The sequence below is a fragment of the Dipodomys merriami genome, unplaced genomic scaffold (genome assembly GCF_024711535.1).
Source record: "Dipodomys merriami isolate MVZ:Mamm:240054 unplaced genomic scaffold, mDipMer1.0.p SCAF_594, whole genome shotgun sequence".
NCBI classification, from domain to species: Eukaryota; Metazoa; Chordata; class Mammalia; order Rodentia; family Heteromyidae; genus Dipodomys; species Dipodomys merriami.
The window spans coordinates 652,980-661,705 of NW_027206173.1; the positions used below are offsets into that span (position 1 = coordinate 652,980).

The 8,726-nt window shown below is 35.7% G+C and overlaps 1 non-coding gene across 1 annotated transcript; it reads right to left on the reverse strand.

Moving 5' to 3' along the window:
• Positions 1–757: 757 nt before the first annotated feature.
• LOC138813388 (U6 spliceosomal RNA) lies at positions 758–864 on the reverse strand. Its single transcript, XR_011367766.1, has one exon. It is a non-coding gene; the product is annotated as a U6 spliceosomal RNA (small nuclear RNA).
• Positions 865–8,726: the final 7,862 nt, after the last annotated feature.

Below are 8,726 nucleotides of genomic sequence, written 5' to 3' on the forward strand. Positions count from 1 at the left end.
GCATCTCATGGTTACAATTGGTTAAACTGCATCCCTATTTGAGCATTTTTCCCTTCCTCTCCCCAAATTTCCTACAAGATGTAGGTGCACCAACTTCAAATAGAGAGAAAACAAGGGTTATAGCGTGGGGGAGGAACATACAATGAAACAAAAATAAATGACATCGTACATTATAAGTAAGTTCGAAACAATAGCAAGAAACATAGAACCACTTGTATCCCTATCTTGGGGTTCAATTCCCTTAACATCATCTTGTCTGGTATTATGCACATAACGTTTGAGCTTTTCAGCTTATTCCAGACATATATTCGTTATTGAAAATAAGGGAAACCATGGGACTTATGTTTTTTGGGACTTGGCTTACTTCACTCAATAAATTTTTTTTACAAGTCTTTCTACTTCCTAACAAATTGGGAGATGTCATTCTTGCTGATAGAGGCATAGAATTCCATTGTGTATATATACCACATTTTCTTGATCTATTCATCTAATGGGGGCATCTGGGTTAGTTCCATATCTTAGCTATCGTAAATAATGCTGCAATAACCATAGTTGTGCTGGTAGTTTTAGTATGGTCTTGTTTGTGATCATTTGGGTAAATCCCCAAAAGTGGGATTGCTGTCATAGGGGAGCTTTATGTAGAGTCTTTTGAGGAACCTCCATACTGCTTTCCAAAGTAATTGAACAAGTTTACACTCCCACCAAGAATGCAGTACGGTTCCCTTGGGGCCACATCCCTTCTAGCATCTGTTTTTGTAAAAATATGGAATGCTTCACGAATTTGCATGTCATCCTTGCACAGGGGCTATGCTAATCTTCTCTGTATCGTTCCAATGTTAGTGTATGTGATGCTGAATTGAGCAAAGAACATTTTTTATATAAAGTACAGTTTATTGATTTTATTGAACTAATAATTTTTTATTAAACTAGTAAGTTCAAAACTAGTAAGTTCAAAAGAATTGTTGTGAAATTTTAGAACCATGTATTTCTTACATAAGCACACATTTAAGAATAAAATCAAGACTGACATGTCAAAACAAAGTAATTCCAGATATTTGTTATTCAAGAAATGTGTAGGAGGAGGAATTCAATTATTCTATAAAAGGCACCTGTCATAATGAAGTGTTAAGGTTTGTTAAAAGTTTTAATGTTTTACACATGTTTAATTTTGGGATTTTGCTTATATATGCCAAAATTAGGATTGTTTGGCAAGTATAAAACTTTTCTATAAAGTATTTAAGATTTACGGTAGCAGCTATTAACTACTAAATATTTACATTTCAGAGTTTATAGAAACCTTATTAATGAGAAGTTGCAAAGTCTTTGTGTAAAGAAGTAGAGTGAAGAGTTAAGACTATGTTAACTACACAGTTTCTGTTAAAACATTAGGGCTAACTTCCTTTATATGTTAGTGAGGAAAAAATGATGATGTAAGTCATAAACAAATGATGAGATGAGCCATAAATAGTCATCTTAGTGGGAAACTTTAAGACTATGCATATTCTATAAAACTCTGGTTGAACATCAATACCTTAGCCAGTGTTAAATGTACAGAAATATGAAAACATAATAAAATCTAATATGTCTACACTTCAAATACTGAAAATACTGATAATTGTTTTGTTTTTTATTTTATTAATCATTAATATTTAATTATTGGGTTTCTTTATTTGTAGAATTGTTTTCCTTGTTGTAATATAATACAACATTTGGTAAGTCATCATTAGGAGGTACTTTGAGAAGCTTACTGGGATCGCCAAACCAGGTTTTATAGGTGAATGTGAATTTACAAAGAGGAAAATTAAAAACAAAATATTTATTAAAAAATGATCAAGTAGAGTCTGAATCAGGAGTGTTGATAAATGCTTAGCCCTAGGCTGAAGCAGCAGTATTACTGAGTTAAAGCCATAAAAGTGAGAGACTTTTTGTTGTATTTTTTATTTTGACTTTGGTGGTCATGGGGCTTGAACTCTGGGGCCTGAGTGCTATACCTCAGCTCAAGGCTAGCAGTACCACTGAGGCGCAGTACCACTTCCATCTTTTTCTGCTTATGTGGTGCCGAGGAATGAAACCAAGGGCTTCATGAATGCAAGGCAAGCACTCTACCACTGATCCACCTTCCCAGCACCTGAGAGACTATGTTTTCAAAAATCATTTAAACAACATTTGATTTCTGATTTGGGTTATGTTATGAAATATATGAATATCTTTTTATATTTTTGTGAATTGTAATACTTCTAAATTTATACTAACTTTAGCCACTTTATCCTTTTCAAAGTTATGAAATATCTCTGAGAGTTTGTTTTTGTGAAGATTGTTTTTGCATTTATAATTTCTTCTGAGTCACATTTATTTTTATCAAAATAACTTTATATTTCATGTTGATATGTTGTCATACATCAAATATCTTCAAATGTACAATTAGAGTCTAAAGATAGCAGTATGAATATTCTCATACAGCTCTTGTTTATCTGTTATGCACTTTCAGTATTATGATATTTCTCTCTCACTCTCACACTCTCTCATTTCCTCTCTTTCACTTACATGCTCCATGTCTGCTACTTAGAATTTCTGCTGCTCTACTATTATCATTCAGGATCCATGGGTTTTGTGGGAACATGATAGCGACCATCACTTACCCTTGCATTCTTTAAGAGTTATAAGAGTGATGTGATATTATTCTCTAACATTTAAATGGCAAAACACCAAATCTATTAATTCCTTTTCAATTTTACTACTATTATAAATTTTATCACATAACAATCATTGGGATGGATAAGATACTGTGACCTGTGTCCTAAAAAGTTCTTTTTCTTTTACAAACAATCTTTTCTTTTATTATCAGTAAGTACATGCAATGAAAACAAAGCTATACTATGGAAAGTAGACTAAAGATGGTCCCAAGGATGAAAACAAAGGAATGGGGGAAGTGAGTACAAAGGATGCCCATTTATCATGTACACTTTGTGAGAATGACAATATGCTGGGATCTATAGATTAAATCACTGAACAACTGATATATATATATATATATATATATATATATGCACATATATTTATATATGTATATTTATTTACATATGCATATATGTGTGTATATTTCCTTATACATGTACACATGTAAGTTACTATACTCACATACATATACACATGTATACATGCACACATGGAGCAAGACACATAATTACAGCCAATACAAGTTTCATTACTTGCTGAATATGCCTTAGACAGAATGCTTGGAACAATATATATTGAAGATGTATTTGTCTCTAAGAGTTTCTTATCTCTTAAAACTGGTAGGTTTAGAGAGATTCGACTTACAAAATGCAGTACAAGTGACAGCAAATCACTCGGAAGTCTCAGTAAGTATAGGTCATGTGTTGTCTCCATGCTCCCTACGGGATGTTTGCTCTTGTAAGCACTCTAAACAACCAGAGTAGCTGGAGAATACCCAGGTAAAGAATAAAGTATAAGGCTTTAAATGGCATCCTTACTTGAGCTCTTTTCCAACAGCCAGCATGAATTCCTAAGCAGATGAGTGAGTCCTCAGAGAACTGGACTCTACATATACATTTAACCAACCTATATGAAAAGTTCTATGACAGAAATGCTGACTGAGGTCCTGCTGATTTGCTGGCCAAGAAAATAAGAAAAAAAGAAAGTACTTTTTAATGTTTTAATGTTTGAGAATAATTTGTAATCTGTCAATAAATGTGTAGAACACAATTATACCAACTGACATAAAAATGATGGCGTTTCATTTATGTGCTTTTGGAGTTGGCGAGTGACCTTAGGTGTGTCTACACGAGCAGAATAAGCATAAATCAAGCCAGCATTTCTTCATTTAAGATATAAAGAAAGGATACAGGTTTACCCATTGGAACAATGAGATGTACAAGACACTCGACCAGAGTGGGAGGTGAAGGGGGGAGGTGGGGAGGTGTGAAGGGAAAGGAGGGTAGGGGAAAAACAAAGGAGGGGGCAACAATGCTCAATAAGAAATGTACTCATTACATTATGTAACTGTAACCCTTCTGTACAGTATATTTACAACAAAAATATATATTAAAAAGATACAAGGAAAACTTCTACACTTATATGAAGTTGTATTTGTCACTCAATATCAGTAAAGTATTGGTTTTAGGACCACAGGCTTATCACTTTGGATAATCAAAATCTCTACGTGAACACAATATATTATTTAAGTTAGAATCTGCCCACAAGCTAGTGCAGTGAACTTGCTATGAGAATTTTTACTACGTTCTATGTTTATAATGAAAAATAAAAGTATATGCACTATCAACAGATACAAATTTTATTCAGATAAGTTTTGTCTGCAGTTTGTGGATGGAATTGGGAAAGCAATTTTGAAAAAAAAATTCATCAAAAAGACTAGTCTGAAAATTGTAACAAGGAGCTAATACAACATCATTGAATAATATGGAACTCCAAGAGAAGTACTTCCATTGAGACAATATCAGAAAGTGTATCAACTCAAAGACTTTTTAGAAATGCAGCTGCTAGAATTCTCATGGAGAGCTTTCATAACACTTTGTGAAGCACAAGTCAGAACCTCACTGAAGTGTAGATGGTTTTCCCTCAACTTTCTGTCATGTTCAGTCATTATTAATGAACATATAGCTAGTCTTCAATAATCCTTTAATAAAATGTTGATGGAGTGTTTATATGCAGAAAGGCTGGGAAGGCTAACTTTTTCCAATTAGGACAGTCTATTCTATGATCCAGCTGAAAGAAAGCTAGGTAAGCATCCATTTATAACCTTCTGAATAATTGTGATTCTGCCCTCATCACATATCTATCCATACCTGTGACTGAGTGAGAGGATTTTAAAAGAATTTAGTTATTTAAAATTTATATTTAGGGTTCCGGGAAGATGGCGGCAAAGAACCTGGAGGCTAAACAAGCTCTTGCATAGAAAGCAGTTTTAGTGCTCCAGTGAACAGTCCTAAGCCAGAGAATCACACCAAGTGTGCCATCACAGTTCAGAGAGTTATGTCAGAGAGGGAAAATCCAGGCAAGGAGACAAATCTGAGCACTTGCCAGCAACTGCCGCTGCCACGGGAGCTGAAGCATCCATACCCACCATACCTGAAAGACAGAGAGGCCGAGACAAACGTGCCAGATGCAGCGGGTGAGTAGATTCTACTCAACTCAAGCAAGAACTGACAAGAAGCAGTCATCTTCATCCTGTAGATCACAGAACAGAGATGACCCAGGAACCAAGACTATGGCATTAGTAGAAGGCTGAAATCCTCACTCCTCCTCATGGAGCAGAGGAGAGAAGGTCACCCCTCCCCCCCACTACCGAAGATCTCCATCTTTGATACTGACAAAGGCCTGGCTGAGCATCTAGCTCCAACTCAGGCCTTGGAAGAAAACAATACAGTCATTGTGTAGGTCACAGGAAGCTAACCTGACCTGCCAGGCTCAGCTTCACCCAGGAAAATCACGCAGCCTGCGCCACCATCCAAAGCAGTGTCTTTCTTCACTGGGTAAACAGAGCCAGAGGTTGCCCCTCCCACTAGCAGCCTTGACAATCAATTGAAATTCGGTAAACATAAATCTGGAGAATGTCTCCAGGTTGTGCTCTGTGAGTTTCTCAGAAGCTAGCCCCTCAGGGAAAAGCTACTGTTCACTGAAAGGCCTCAACTCTACCCAGAACCTAGACTCATCACAGAATCTCCAAACTAGAGAAAACAGCCATCTCCCTCTTTTGTGATACTCAAAGCAGATCTCCCTCCCATTGAACTAGCCTGGGAGGAGGATCAGAAAATCCTGTGTAAAGCATACCATTTTTCTACCTGCTCAAACAAACTGATTTAAGAAACCAGCAAAGCAACAGGAAAATCAAACACCATAAGCAGACCATAGACTCCAGCAAGAGACTGTTATGGACACAAGGGAGATACAGGATCTTCCCATCCCCCCCCCAAAAAAAGGAAAGAACTCTTTTTTTATAACTTTTATTAAATTTTTTAAAATACTTTTTAATTTTTAACTTAAAATTTTTTCTATTAACTTCTTTTTCTTCTAATATTTTTATTTTAGGGGTATATGTGTGTGTGCTTTTTTCTTTCTTTTTTTTATCTCTACTCACCTTTTGATCCTTTTTTTCTTCCTTTCTCATTCTTTTGACTTTTTCTTCTCTTTCATTCTTCTTTATGTGACTGAATTGCTGTTCCGCTCTTCAAATATACCCGTAGTCAATTAATAGACCTTACCCCCCAATGTGTACACACTTAATGCAGAAATTTATTACTCAATTCAAAACCTCTTAAACTTAAATTCCTTAATAGCAGTACAACCTCTTTATATCTATATAATATTTTAAGCATTTTTCTTTTTAAGTTTTTCATGTCTCCTTTCCATCCCTCTCCTCTTATCCTATCCATGTTCTTCTCTGAATATTGCATTTTTAAATTTTCATAATTTTGAAGTGTTTCACTTTTTAATTTTAATTTTTGTTTTTCTATTATTTCTTGTCTCTTTTTTTCTTTCTCCTTCATTTTCTCTCTAATATCATTTCTCCAGGCTATTCCCCGCTTTGAGATTAGGACTTAGTTAACTCTCCTTCTACTTTTCCACATCCCTCTATTCCTATTTTTACCCACATCGCTCCCTAAACATTAAAATTTCTGGTTTGCCAAATTCTTCTTTGTGTTTCGTAGCCCATTAATACATAGTAGTTTGAGGTTTAATAGATATTTCTGTTGAACAACATTGTATCTGCACACTTTTGACTGTGAAACTAAAGACTTTGGTTGATGCTTGCCTAAAGATAGTGTTCTAGAACAAAACTGGTGTTACTCTCATCCCAAATGAGCAGATCAAGCCAGAAAAACATAACAAAAATGGCAAATCCGGGTATGTCAACTCCCACTCATGGTAATCAGGGGACAGGACAGATAATGAATAATCCAGAGGAGAGCTCCCAAAAAGCTCTCTAAACACTACTGGTAAACAGGGTAAATGAAAATATTAAAAATCTGCAAAGGACTCTGTGTGAGCATGACAGGGAGAGAGAGGATGCAAAGCAAAGGTCTATACGAGAATATCCTGAGCATGAAGAAGCTACTCAAAGACTGATACAGCAATTGCATGAGCAGCTTGATAAATCTCCAAGAGAAATAAAGGAATTGCGTGAGATGGCTGAGAACAGACAAAGAGAAAATCAGGAATGGCATGAGCAGGATGAGAACACTCAAAGAGAACTACAGATATTGCATGAAAGTGAGGAAGCTAAAAAAGGAATAATACAAGAATTCAGAGAGTGGGAGGAGAATAGACAAAGATTACTAGAGGCATTCATGGAATCCACAAACAGAGAGCTGAAAGAAGTCAGGGAGACCACAAAGAGAATAGAGCACAACAGAAGGAATGGAAGTCCAAGGAAACCATAACCAATCAACTAAATGATTTGAAATTAAACACAACACCAAATTAAGGAAGTAAAGAAGTTCATACAATATCTAAAACAAAGCTCCAACAAAGAATGTGAAGCCATAAAAACCGACCAACTAGGGAGAAAAAAAAAAGAAAGTCTTTATAGTAGGTTAGACCATGCAGAAGATCAAATTTCGGGCATTGAAGATAACGTAGATATATAGAAAAAGAACATACAACCATCCAGGACAAATCCAAGAAATATGATAGATTTAATAAACACTTGGAAGACACCATCAGAAGGCCTAATCTGAGGATAATGGGTGTAGAGGAGAACCTAGACACAGAAGATAATGGTCTAGGAAATGTGTTTAACAGGATCCTAGCAGAGAACATCCCAAACATGCAAAAAGAAAGACCTATTCCCATACAAGAATCTTTTAGACACCCAAATAGACCAGAACAGAACAGGCTATGACATCGTCAGTTTATAATTCACAAAGGATCAATTCAGACCAAGGAAATGATCCTTAAAGTTTCTCTATAAAGGAAACCAATTAGAATCACCTCAGATTTCTCATCAGAGACAATCAAAACAAGAAGAACCTGGAATGGTGTATGCCCGGCCCTAAAGACAAACAAATATCAACCAAGAATAATGTACCCAGCTAAACTCTCCTTCATAATCAAAGGTCAAATATAACCCTTCCATAGCAAAGAAAAATGGAAGCAATATATCTCCACAAAACCAGCCCTACAAAAGATTCTTTAAAATGTCCTAAACAGAGAAAACCAACAAGACTACAATAAAGGCCAAAAACCTCACCCAAACTGAGAATCCAAGAACCATAGGAAGAACCCAGTTGCCACAGCAACTGGGTTCTAGAAATCCCAAATACCTCTCAGTCCTATCTCTCAACATTAACGGACTTAACTCTACAATTAAGGGACATAGAGTCTCTAGATTAAAAAGAAAGATCCTTCTATCTGCTGCCTTCAGGATTCACATCTTACCCATAAAAACAAACACATTTTCAATGTGAAAGTCTGGAACAAAATCTACCAAGCAAGCAGCCCCCATAAACAGGCAGTGTTGCAATTCTAATATCAGATTAATAGACTTCATATTAAAATTAGTGAGAAGAGATAAAGAAGTTTGCTACATACTCATTAAGGGATCTCTCATTCAGGAGGACATTACAATTCTAAATATCTATGATCCCAAAAACGAAGTACCCAAATTTATCCAAGAAACACTACTCTCCCTCAAATCCCACATAGATCCAAAGACAATAATTGTTGGGGATTTTAACACATCACTC